Below are 14,405 nucleotides of genomic sequence, written 5' to 3' on the forward strand. Positions count from 1 at the left end.
TTGCAACTCTGTGGGTTTGGTCCCGGGTTTTGGTACCAACAATATAAGTAAATTTGTTGCAACAACTCTGGGGAAAGGTGTCCTGACTACCTAGGGAGTCAGGCAACACCTTGATGTGCTTAGGACAGCTCTGATGGCTGAAATTGCTAGGAGACAGTTCAGCCCTGGAGGGCGAAGTATCCTGGACACCTCAAGCTGCTCACAACAGCTCTTCCCTGAAGATGTCTCAGAGACCTGGAGCTGTTGTGCACAGCTCTGACAGCTGGAACTGCAAAGAAGCAGCCCAACCCTGGAAGGGACAATTTTCTGACTTCTTTGGAAATTCAGACCTGGAACTAATGGAGGATGATCTCCCTGCAGGATACAAAAATCCTGCTCTTCTCCTGGAGAGCTGCTACAGCTGAGCTTTGATCAGTCCCCTCTTAAGGGGGCTTCCTTGTTGAGCTCTGCTTCTCTTGCCTATGCTGTGGCTTTCTTTTGCTTCACTTAGCAAAAAGGGAAAAAACCCTGCAGGAATGTAGCAACGTACTCTGGCTCTGGAGAAAAGTGTTACTTTTTAGCTCTTTATGGCTCTGTCCACTGAGGCACGACTCGGGAAAGTTCTTCTGTTCAGCTCCTCCTTGCTCTGCTCTTTCAGTCCCCTCTTGCTCTGTCCACTGGGGGACATCTCAACAAGGATCTTCTCTATGCCAGTGAATGAAGATCATCACACCCAAAATTCTTTTGAAAAAGATATTTATTTGAGAATGAGGAGTCCGGAAGAGTAGCTGCCTCTACCAGGGTGGACAGAACAGCCTTTTTTTAAATACTGACAAGACAGGGCGGTTTACACTGGATGTTTTGGAGGTGCAGTCAACCTCGGGTTGACTTGGGGCCCAGAGTTCTACTGTTCTGCTCTGTGATTGGTTGATTTCACAAGGCAGTTGGCCAGGGGCAAAGATGGCTCTGATCTGAATGAGCCAAACTGTGTTTCCTTCTGCCCTGATCTGTGTATTTCTTCCCAAGTTCTGGGCTCCAGGTTCAGGGTGGGTTTCTCTAGCCAGCCCTTTGTCCATACAACAGCAAGTTTAATAAATACCAGAAGTTCCCATTACTTAGGAGACAGGATGTGGCATCCCATGACATCCAGTAGTCTAGAACACACCCTGAGTTCCTGTGATACTTGAGGCCTATGTTCATGGAGTTCATTACCTCTAGGTCCAGGACCTACTACCTGCCAAACACTTTCTATGAAAAGGTCAAGATGGGGCATGAGCAGGTCATGTCACACATGCAGAGCTTAAAGAATGAGAACACCAAGGCCTCAGAGAAATTAAATGATCTGGCCGAGGAGACAGTCTTCCATTGTTAAGTGCCTGTTGTTCAGGGGACCACAACATTGTGCAATGGCCATCTCTGGCTTTCCTTGTTGCTGTACTACAGAGTCTGAAGCTCTGGCTCCAGCCTTTCTGCCTCTTACCAAGCTTCCTTAGCAAGTAGTGCTTTGTCTTATGCTTCTCGTTCTCAGCGTTGCCAATAGTGAAAGAGACTGTTAGCTACTCACAACCCCATATTGTCATATTTAATAGTCTCCAGAACTACTATTTTTAACCTTCCTAATCATATGAACATTGAAGTATAATTCCTCATGTTTTGACATTTCACCATGAAATTATTTTTCTTGCTATGTCATAACTGTAATCGCAACTGTTATCAATCATAATGTAAATATCTGTTATGCAGAGTATCTGAGATGCCTCCTCTTTGAAAGAGTAATTCCATCACCAAATGAGTCATGATGCTTAGAAGTCCAGTTTGCAACACGAGATGGATATCATATATGGTTTTGTGCAGGGGTCTATTGCCATAGGACTGCTACACCACTTGTGTCTCCTACCCTCACTCAGAGGGGATTTGTCCTTTACATACTGATGTTTCCCCATTTACATGGTCAGAGAAGGGCAGATGAGGAATCTCTTTTCTTACTACAGGTTCTTGGACTTCTTTTGTTGTTGAAGTTTTCAGAAATAGTATGATTCTTTCTCGAATTCCTTTTGCTCTACTTTTGGCCAAGAGAAAAATGTCAGAGACCGTCCCCGCCCCCGACACAGAAAAAGCAGAAAAGAACAAGCAGCTGGGTCAAGGTTGAGTCTAGCACCATTTCCTCTTGTAATATTAGCCAGTTTAACCTTCAACCCACTTGTGTTTAATTCATTAGTTTACTCATACACACATACCTCCCCACCCACATTCAACTCCATCACCACTTTCATGACAGTCAACTGTTTATTTTTTTGTCCATGCACCAGTAGTTCTGGGAAGTGAGTCTTTTGTGAGAATCATTTGACAATCAATCCCTGCTTCTCTGCCTGAAGCTGAAATCCAATGATGGAGATGGATCAGTCACACATCACATATCTTCATGTCATTATGGGGAGAGAGGTGCTATGAACAGCCTTGAGGGAGTAAGTTCAAAGACCAGCACCATTTGCTTTTTGCACATTTGCTTTCCAGGGTTTATATATGATCACAGTGGGGATAGCAGCTAGCAAGTAGGAGAGTCCCCTGCAAAGGTCAGGTGAGTCATTCTCTTTGTCACCTTGTTGGGTGGCATGTGGCCTTCTTCCTCCCATGCTCTGCATGCCAAGGTGGTCTCTTCACTTTGACAAGCTATTGGTTCACATTTATAGAGACCTCAGTGGGAGTTAGGCAGCAGTGTTTACTGTATGTTCTGTTCTCTTTTCTTTGGTCCTCTCCCATCGTTGTTGACCAAATTCCCTATCTGATACTCTCCAATATGTTGGAACCACAGTGTCAATAACACTAGGGGAGACCGAATGTATTGCCACTTTTGAACATGATGCCCATATCATAGCTGAGGGACTGTTTTACTCTCCATGTCAGTATGTAGCTCTGCCATGCTGAGAGGTTTTGAGCTCTGCCCCCTGACCCAACATCAGTGATTTTTGTTTCTGAAGCTTCTGGGCCCTGACCCAGCTAATTGTGAGGTTCCATTCATCTTTCCATTTGTGTGGTCTTTTAACTTGAAGTGGTGTCATTCTTATTAGAGGAGTGTGTTACATACGGCAATCCTTTTATAGAACTAAGTGTTTTACTGGTTCTTTTGTATTATTTGTCAGGTTTGATTTTATTAGTATTGGCTGAGTATTCTCTTGTGCTGTATGGGTTGAGATTCAGAACTCATTGACTTGAGTTCTGATCATTGTTGTTTCTTTCTGACTAATGATATTTCATTTTTATGTTTTCAACACATAGTTATTTGTGAATGAACTCACACACATAGTGTTCACTCACTTGTGCACACACTATAACTCACATGTAGATGGTGGATGGGAATAGTTTACTAGTTTTCAATACCTTTATTCTACCATGTTTCCCAGGAATTGAATTCAGACTTGTTGGCATGTACCTTTACTTGCTGAACCATCTACTAGTCCCTAATTTTTAAATGTATACCTTTATATCAAATAGACTTCGACTTCCCTCTTGCAACACTTTATTTTTTGTAGATTCCAATGCTCTGTTATTTTCATACATTTCAAGAACGTTATGCTCTATTCCTACCACCGTTTGTGTCTAAGAACTTTGGAATCCACTCCCAATTTTTTTACCATCTCACTGATTGTTCAGTGTTTTGTTTTCTAGTCTCCATGTGTTTATATATTTTCTATAGTTCATTTTTGTTCTTTTTTGTATTTTTTATACTGTGATCTTATAAAAATAAAAGTTATTTCAATTAACTTGTTTTTGAGAAGATTTGCTTTGCATAAAACCATCTTGAAAAGTAACTGCTCAGGCTGCTGATAAAAATGAATTCTGCTACTGTTCCATGGAAAGTTCTGTAAATGTTAAATCAGTCCATTTATTTGTATATCAGTTGTCCATTGCTTTCCTTTTGTTTTGATAACTGATATAATCATGTATTACAATCACCCCAAATAATGATGAATTCTATCTGTTATCTCATATTTTGTAGTGAGTGCTTTATAAAATTGGGAACATCAATGTCACAAGAACATGTGTTTATGGACTCTTGTTGAATTTCTCACTTTATCAATATGTAGTGACCTTCATTTTCTCATTCACTAATTTAACTTTAAAGTGTACACTGTGGACTATCAGTATGGTTATACCTGTTTGTTTCCACATGTGATTTTCTGCCTATTACTTTGGCACTGAAGTTCATTTGTTGTAGGTACCAAATAACTCTATGTAATAGAATATTATTTTAAGGTGTACTGCTTTTGTTCATGTTGAATTTGTTTAACTCTGTGAAGCTATATTACTGTGCCTGTGTAAAACAACTGATGATTTAATAAAGAACTGGCCAATAGCAAGAAAGGAGAAAGGATAGGTGGGACTTGCAGGCTCAGAGTATATATAGGAGAAAACTGGGTAGAAAGCTCTAAAATCAAGGAGTCAGAGGAGGAGGAGGAGGAGGAGGGCTGCAGGAGCCAGCCACCCAGCTACACAGCAAGCCACAGAGTAAGAGTAAGAATTACAGAATTTAGAGAATAAGAAAAGCCAAAGACAAAAGATAAAAGGGTTAATTTAAGAAAAGCTGGCTGGAAATTAAGCCAAACTAATGGCTGAGTACTCATAAGTAAGAATAAGCCTAGATGTATGATTTACTTAGGAGCTGGATGGAGGACCATCAAAAGAGCAATAACCTCCAAAAACAGCTCTCTTTCACTTATATAGACTATTCTGTCAGGCTATTTCTTCTAATTGGAATATAAGACACTTAAAAGTCAGAATTATCTAAAGTTATAAAATAATTACTATCAGTTTATTATATCTCCTTTATGCTGTGGATATCGCTCTATATAAATAAAGCACTGATTGGCCAGTGACCAGGCAGGAAGTATAGGTGGGACAAAGAGAGAGGAGAATGGAGGAAGGAGGAAGGAAAGAGAGAACAGCTGGAGCCACTGCCAAGACAAGAAAGATGTAAAGTAACGGTAAGCCACGAGCCACGTGGCAAAGATTAATATAAATGGGCTGAATATAAGAGTGAGAGCTAGACAATGATAAGCCTGAGCTAATGGCCAAGCAGTTTAAATAATGTAAGAGTCTGTGTGTTTATTTTATAAGTGGGCTCCGGGACTGGCGGGACTTGGTGGTGAAAGCTGGAGAAAAATTCTCCAGCTACAAATGGCGCCCAATGGCTCGAGTTTCCACCTTAAACTTATCAATATTTAATAACCAATTCTTTTCTTTTTTTTTTTTTTGGTTTTTCGAGACAGGGTTTCTCTGTGTAGCTTTGCACCTTTCCTGGAACTCGCTTTGGAGACCAGGCTGGCCTCGAACTCACAAAGATCCACCTGCCTCTGCCTCCCGAGTTCTGGGATTAAAGGCGTGCGCCACCACCGCCCGGCCTAATAACCAATTCTAAACAGAGCCAAAACCAGGTTCCTGCTTCATGTCTCATATGGGCAGCTAGATGCTGCAAAATGTGGGTTTGAGCTACTGGCAGGTTCCTGGCATGTGCACTTGACCTGCAGTATGGTGGGAATGAGACGTGTGCTAGTGGCACATTACACTGTGTGGTAGATTTAGTCTTTACTAGTATTTAAAAAGAGAGAGAGAGAGAGCTTTCTGGGCTACACACTGCTTTGATAAAAATGTAGACCCACTATTTCTGATACTTGATGGCTCCCAGAGCTGGCAGAACGGCCATGTTGGGAAGCTATAGTGGGCAGAGCCAACAGCCACAGTGCTGTAGGCTTCAAAAAGAGATAAAAAGGAATATATACAGTTATATAAACAAATAGTTTTTAAAAGTAAAGTCTTTAAAACAACAATAAAGGTAATAAGCCACGTAAAGATGGCTATCACACAGAGAATCTGGATTATGTTGTCTTTGATATTTGTAACTGAAGAAAAACATTTAATTGTAAAAGCTGTTCAGTTATGCCAAAATGTAAATTTTAAAGGTACCTTGACTTCAAAATTTGGATATAAGGATATGTTACTTTGGAAAAGAGGTTCTGCTTTTGTTTCCACAGAAAGCCAAGGAATGCTCACTCATACCACAAGTGCACTTGCTCAGCTATGTTCATATCAGCATTGTTTGTAATAGCCAGAACCTGGAAACAACCTAGATGCCCTTCAACGGAAGAAGGGATAAATAAAATGTGGTATATATACACAATGGAGTACTACTCAGCAAAAGAAAACAATGACGTCGTGAGGTTTGCAGGCAAATGGATGGATCTAGAGAAAATCATCCTGAGTGAAGTAACCCAGACTCAGAAACAAAAACATGGTATGTACTCACCCATAGGAGGATACTAGATGTAAAACAAAGGAAGACTAGACTGCTACTCCCAACTCCAGGGAGGCTACCTAGAAAACAGGACCCTAAGAAAGACACAGAGATTGCCCAATGACAGAGAAATGGATGAGATCTATATGAACAACCTGGACGTGAGTGGGGTTATTGAAGGCAAGAATTGAAGGAAAGAGAGCTTAGGGGAGCAGGAGATCCCAGCTGGATCAAGAACAGAGAGGGAGAACAAGGAATAAAAGACCAAGATAAATGAAGACCACATGAGAATAGGAAGAAGCAAAATACTAGATAGGTCCCCAGTAATCCACAAAGATACCTCCACAATAGATTACTGGCAATGGTCAAGAGAAAGCCTGAACTGACCTACTGTGGTATAGGATGGCCAAATACCCTAACTGTTGTGCTAGAAATCTCATCCAATGACTGAGGGAAGTGGATGCAAAGATCTACAGCCAGGCCACAGGTGGAGCTCCAGGAGTCCAATTGGTGAGAAAGAGGAGGGATTGTATGAGCAACAATTATTGAGACCAAAATTTAAAAAAGCACAGGGATGAATAGCCAAACTAACGGAAACACATGAACTATGAACCAATGGCTGAGTGGTCCCCAACTGGATCAGGCCCTCTGAATGGGTGAGATAGTTGATTGGCTTGATCTGTTTGGGAGGCATCCAGGCAGTGGGACCAGGTCCTGTGCTCATTGCATGAGTTGGCTGTTTGAAACCTGGGGCCTATGCAGGGTCGCTTGGCTTGGGCTGGGAGGAGGGGACTAGACCTGCCTGGATTGAGTCTACCAGGTTGATCTTAGTCCTCAGGGGAGGCTTTACCCTTGAGGAGATGGGAATGGGGGATGGGCTGGAGGGAAGGTGGGGGAGGGAAGGGGAGGACAGGGAAATCCATGGCTGATATGTAAAATTAAAATAAATTATAAAATAAAAATATATATACGTATAGAACATAATTAGGTAAATGAAAAAAATTCTCCTCTGATAAAAGTCTAATAACTATAACATATATTGAACATAGGAGATTAAATAAAATAGAAATTTTTATCTAATAAAATCTATTATCCAAAATATACATATTAAACACAAAAATTCCAATAAAACAAAAATTCTCATCTGATAAATGTCTAATAACTAAAATATTCTTGTTGAACACGAGAAATTAAATAAAATAAAAATTCTCATCTGATATAGGTCAAATATAAAAATATACATTGAACACAAAAATTCAGATGAACAAAACAAAAATTCTCATCTGAAAAAGGTCTAATATCCAAAATGTACATATTGAACACAGGAAATCATAAACAGGAAAAAATTCTCATGTGAATAAAGTCAAATATCAAAAATATACTTATCAAACATAAAAATTAAATTAAAAAAATCTCTGTAGGTAAAGTTCTAATATCCAAAATATATACATTGATGACAAGAAAATGAAACAAAAAATCTCAAATATTAACAGTCTAATAACAAAAAAACATACTGAACATCAAAAATCAGATAAATAAAATGAAAATTCTCATCTGGTAAAGGTCAAATATTAAAAATGTATTTATATTACACGAGAAAATAAATAAAACAAAAATTTTTTACTGAGAAAATTCTAATATCCAAAATAAACATATTGAACACAAGAAGTTCAATAAAACAAAAATTCTTATCTTGTAGAGGTCAAATATCAAAAATATACACATTGAACACAAGAAATTAGATAAATAAAACAAAAATTCTCATCTGATAAAGGTCTAATGTCAACAATATTATTATTGAGCACAAAAAAACTAAAGAAAATTCTAATCTAATAAATGTTTAATACTAAAATTATACATATTAAACATAAGTAAATAAAGCAAAAATTCTCATCTGATAAAGGTGTAATATCAAAAATATACATATTGAACACAAGAAATTATAAAAGACAAAATTCTCATGTGATAAATGTCAAATATCAAACATATAGTTATTGAACACAAGAAATTAAATAAATAAAATTCAACTTATAAAAGTCTAATATTAAAAATATACATATCTGTATATTTCTTACTGTATTTATAACGTTCATTTAACAATGTAATACAATTTTCTGATCCTTGAATGTTATTATCAACTATTAGGATATAAAGACATGAAAGTTAGTAGACATTATAATAGAACTTGTAGTCAAATTTGGTATGTTTTCAAGATTGAGCAGATATATTTTAGTTAGACAGGTCATCTTCAAATACTTCAGAGATCTAAAGAATATGGCATTTAAAATATTTTAATAACTTAGAAAATTTTTCTTTTTTGGTATGACTATGAGACATGTAGGCTCCTGGCAATACCAATCTACTTCAGAGAAAATATGGACATTGAAAAAAACTACAATTAGGGATAACTTTCATTGTGGCAAAAGTTAGCCACTGGACAACAAAGTATCCCCGAATCAATTGCTGACAAACAGGACAGACAGGACACGAAACAAAGGAGTACTGGTTTTGCCAAATCAAGTGTGGTTATGACTTTATCAAAAGGCATCTTCTGAGGACAGGATAATATGGCACCATCCCTGTAGTGGCCTTCACAATCCAGAAAAGGTACAGTGCCCTTTTCTTCAAAGGCAGCTTAACAGGCAATGGGCCGATGGCTTCTGATGTGCAATGGAATAGCAGCTGAAACAGTTATTCTTGAAGAGTAAGCTCACGCCTCTTAATAGTAGAATGGCATTTAGTAGAGGGATGTGGAGAACGGGATGCTGAGATGAAGCCACATACACACATAGCCAAGAAGAATGGACAGCTAAATTCAAAAAGCATCAACAATTTCCAGAATTTAAAATCCTGAATCATGACATGACACTAGTGGAATTCAGGTGTTTCTGGTATATAGACTGCTCTCACCCAATGTGATGTTGAACTGTTGACCTTGTGTACATCCTACTTCACAAATGATTCTGTCAGATATGCTAAGCCTATAGGCTGAAGATGATGCCCCAACACTGCGGGGAAACCTCAGGTGACTGTCAACTCACAATTTTTTGGAAGTTGCTTGCATGTACTTCCTGTTTTTATTTTTGTTAGCTAATATTATTTCCTTCTTGGGTCTCTGAGGGAGTTGAAGATTAGTTAGTTACAGTTAAAGGTTAATTAGGATAGAAAGTGAATTAGACACAATAGGATAGATAATTGAATTATTTTCTCTGAATTTGTCAAATACAAATGGACTAGACATTGTTTAGCTATTTATTACTTGTATGTATTGTATATAGTTATTGTACTTTTGTATATAGTTTTTCTTATGTTAGTTATAAGCTTTTTCCTTTTTTCTTTTTATTAAAATAGAAAAGAGGAAATATGGTGATATTTTATTTTGTACTAAAATATTATTTGTATGTTAATAAATAAAGTTGCCCAGCGGTCAGAGCTATTAGCAAGCCACAGGAAAGCCAGGTGGTGGTGGTGCACGCCTTTAATCCCAGCACTTGGTAGGCAGAATTAGGTAAGTCTCTGTGTGTTCAGGAATACAGCCAGCATTAGATACACATGCCTTTAATCTCAATACCAACCATAGAAGACCTGGAGGTCTATACAGACAGGCAGTGACGAGGCGGTCATGTGGTTGGGTCTACAACCAATGAGAAGGCAGAACAGAAAGTCTATATAAAGAGTTTAGCACAGGAAGTAGTTCTGTTTCAGAGAGGTAGGACCACCGCAGGAGGAAGGGTAAGGTTTTAGCTCTTAGCTCTGACCTCTTGGCTTTCTTTGCATTGGTTCTGTGTTTCTTATTTAAAAAGACAGTTGGTTATATCTACACATATTGAACAAAATAAATAAAAGAAACATTTTCACCTAAAAAATGTCTATATCCAAAATTTACATATTGAACCTAAGAAACCAAATAAATATAACAAAATCTCTCATCTGATAGAATTCAAATATCCAAAATATACATAATGAACCTAAGAAATAAAAAAAATAAATCAAAACTTTTATTCTGATAAAGGTCTAACATCCAAATATACATTTTATCCCAAGAAATCAGAAAAATAAAACAAAAAGTCTCATCAGATAAATGTCTAATATCTAAATATATATGATGAGCATAAGGTATCAGACTACTATAACAAAAATTATCACCTAATAAATTTCTAATATCAAAAATATACGTATTGAACATATTTAAATAAATAAAACAAAAATTCTCATCTGATTAAAATCTAATATCCAAAATATGCATCCTGAACACAATAAATTAATTAAATAAAAATTCTCAACTGACAAAGAACTAAAATTCTCCCCTGATAAAGGTCTAATATTATATATATATATATATATATATATACCATAAAATATTAAATGAATTAAACAAAATTTCTCCTCTAATAAAGGTCTAATATGCACAATATGCATATTGAACACAAGTAATTAGACAAATAAAAAATTCTCATTTGATAAATGTCTAATATTTAAAATACACATTTTAAACACAGGACACTAGATAAATAAAACAAAAATTCTCACCTGATTAGGGTCTAATATCAAAAATATTCACATTCAACAAAAGAAATTAAATAAAACAAAAATTCTCACTTAATAAATAACTAATATCCAAAATATGCAAAATGAATGTAAGAAATCAAATATACAAAACAAAAAGTCTCATCTGATAAAGTTCTAATATCAAAAATAATACATAATGAACACAAGAAGTTAAATAAAACAAAAATTCTCACCTGATGATGTGGTGATTTCTAAAATATACATACTTAACACAAGAAATTAAATAAAACACAAAATCAGATATTATTAAGCTCTAATATCAAAAATATACATATTGAACACAAGAAATCATAAAAGAAAACAAAAATTCTCATCTCATAAGGTCTAATATCCAAAATATACATATTGAAAATATTTAGAAAAATAAATTTTCTCAACTGTTAATGGTCTAATATTCCAAAATATACATACTGAACACAAGAAATTAAAACAAAAAAAACTCTCACATGACAAAGTCTAATATCCAAAATATATATAAAAAACGTGAGAAATCACATAAATAAAACAAAAATTCTCACCTGATAAAGGTCTAATAAATAAAATACACATACTGTACACAAGAAAATAAATAAAAGAAAAATTCTCATCTGACAAAGGTCTAATATTAAAAAAATGCATGTGGAACATAATTAGATAAATAAAACAAAAATTCTGATCTGATAAAGGTCAAATATCACAAATATACCTATGGAATGCAAGAAATCATATAAACAAACAAAAAGTCTCATCTGCTAAAGGTCTATTATGCAAATATACATATTGAAACAAGATGTCAGATCAATAAAACAAAACTTTTCACCTCATAAAGGTTTAACATACAAAATATACATATAGAACACAAGAAATCAGAAAAACAAAACAAAATTATTGAGTGATTAAGGTCTAATATGAAAAATATACTTATTGAACACAATAAATAAAATAAAACAAAAATTCTGTTCTGATAAAGTTCTTATATAAAAAATATATCAATTGAAAACAAGAAATCAGGTAAATAAAGTGACAATTCTCATCTGTTAAAGTTTTAATATCCAAAATATCGATGTTGAACAGACAAAATCAGATCAATAAAACAAAAGTTCTCACCTGATGAAGGTCTTATATCCAAAATATACATATTGATATTATTAGATAAATAAAACAAAAATTCTCATCTGATAAAAGTCTAATATTGAAAATATACATAGTAAACACAGGAAAGTAAATAAAACAAAAATTCTCACCTAACAAATGTCTAATATCCAAAATATACATATAGAAAACACAAAAAATTATTAGATGATAATTTTTGTTTTAATTAATTTCTTGTGTTCAGTATGTATATTTTTGATATTAGAAATTTTTCAGATGAGAATTTTCATTTTATTTGTCTGATTTTTTGTGTTAATATGCATATTTTTGATATTAAACCTCTATCAGATGAGAATTTTTGTTATATTTATATGATTTATTGTGTTCAATATGTATATTTAAAACAAAATTTCTCATCTGATAAAAGTCTAATATCCAAAATATATATATTGAAAATAAGAAATCAGATAAATAAAACAAAAATTCTCATCTAGTAAAGGTCTTTTATAAAAAACATACTGAACACAGTAAATTAATTAAAATGAAAATTATTATCTCATGAAAGTCTAATATCCAAAACATACATACTGAACACAAGAGTAAATAAAACAAAAATTCTCATCTCATAAAGGTGTAATATTCAAAATATACATATTGAATATAAGATATCAGATAAATAAAAGGAAAATTCTCATCTGATAAAAGTCTAGTATCCAAAATACACATACTGAGAAAAAGAAATCAGAAAAAGGAAACAAAATCCTCATGAGATAAAGGTCTAATATGAAAAAATATACTTATTGAATATAAGAAAAAAACTAAAACAAAAATTCTGTTCTGATAAAGGACTAATATAAAAAATATACCAATTGACACAAGAAATCACATGACTAAAACAAAAATTCCTGCATGATAAAAATCCGAAATATACATATTGAATACAAGAAATCATATAAACAAAACAAAAATTCTCACCTGATAGAGGTTTAATACCAAAAATATGTATAATGAACACAAAAATCAGACAAAAAAATAAAAATTCTCACCTGATAGCAGTCTAAAATTCAAAATATACATATTGAATACTAGAAATCAGTTAAATGATATTAAAATTCTCATCTAATAAAAATTAACAACTTGAGGACATTGAAGGATCTGCCGGGGGTCTTGGAGAAGGGAGGACTTCCCAATGACTCTGAGATACCACCTTACACCTGTCAGGATGGCTAAGATCAAAAACAAGGAAGACACCTTATGCAGGAGAGGATGTGGAGCTAGGGGAACTCTCTTCCACTGCTAGTGAGAATGCAAACTTTTACAACCACTTTGGAAATCAATATGGTGCTTTCTTAGAAAATTGGGAATCAATCTCCCCCAAGATCCAACTATACCACTCTTGGGCATATACCCAAGGAATGCCCAATCATACCACAAGAGCACTTGCTCAGCTATGTTCATATCAGCACTATTTGCAATAGCCAGAACCTGGAAACAACCTAGATGCCCTTCAACTGAAGAATGGATAAATAAAATGTGGTACATATACACAATGGAATACTACTCAGAAGAGAAAAACAATGACATCATGAGGTTTGCAGGAAAATGGATGGATCTAGAAAAAAATCATCCTGAGTGAGGTAACCCAGACTCAGAAAGACAAACATGGCATGTACTCACTCATAGGAGGATACCAGATGTGGAACAAGGATGACTGGACTGCTGCTCACATCACCAGGGAGGCTACCTGGAAAACAGGACCCCAAGAAAGACACAGGGATCACCCAATGACAGAGAAATGGATAAGATCTACATGAACAATCTGGACATGAGTGGGGGTAATGAAGGGTTAGGGTTGAGGGAAAGAGAGTTTGGGGGAGTGGGAGATCCCAGCTGGATCAACAACAGAGAGGGAGAACAAGGAATAAGAGACCATGGTAAATGAAGACCACATGAGAATAGGAAGAAGCAAAGTGCTAGAGAGGCCCACAGAAATCCACAAAGATACCCCCAAAATAGACTGCTGGCAATGGTCGAGAGACAGACCAAACTGACCTACTCGTGATGGGATGGCCAAACACCCTAATTGTCGTGCTAGAAACCCCATCCAAAGACTGAGGGAACTGGATGCAGAGATCCATGGCTTGGCCCTGGGTGGAGCTCTGGGAGTCCAATTAGCGAGAAAGCAGAGGGTTTATATGAGCAAGAATTGTTGAGATCAATGTTAGATAAAGCACAGGGACAAATAGCCAAACAAATGGAAACACATGAACTATTAACCAATGACTGAGGGGCCCCCAAGTGGATCAGGCCCTCTGAATGGGTGAGATAGTCGATTGGCTTGATGTGTTTGGGAGGCATCCAGGCAGTGGGACCGGGTCCTGTGCTCATTGCATGAGTTGGCTGTTTGAAACCTGGGGCTTATACAGGGTTGCTTGGCTCAGCCTGGGAGGAGGGGACTGGACCTGCCTGGACTGCCTCAGGGGAGGCTTGTCCTGGA

The sequence above is a fragment of the Peromyscus eremicus genome, unplaced genomic scaffold, assembly GCF_949786415.1.
Source record: "Peromyscus eremicus unplaced genomic scaffold, PerEre_H2_v1 PerEre#2#unplaced_105, whole genome shotgun sequence".
In the NCBI taxonomy this organism is placed as follows: Eukaryota; Metazoa; Chordata; class Mammalia; order Rodentia; family Cricetidae; genus Peromyscus; species Peromyscus eremicus.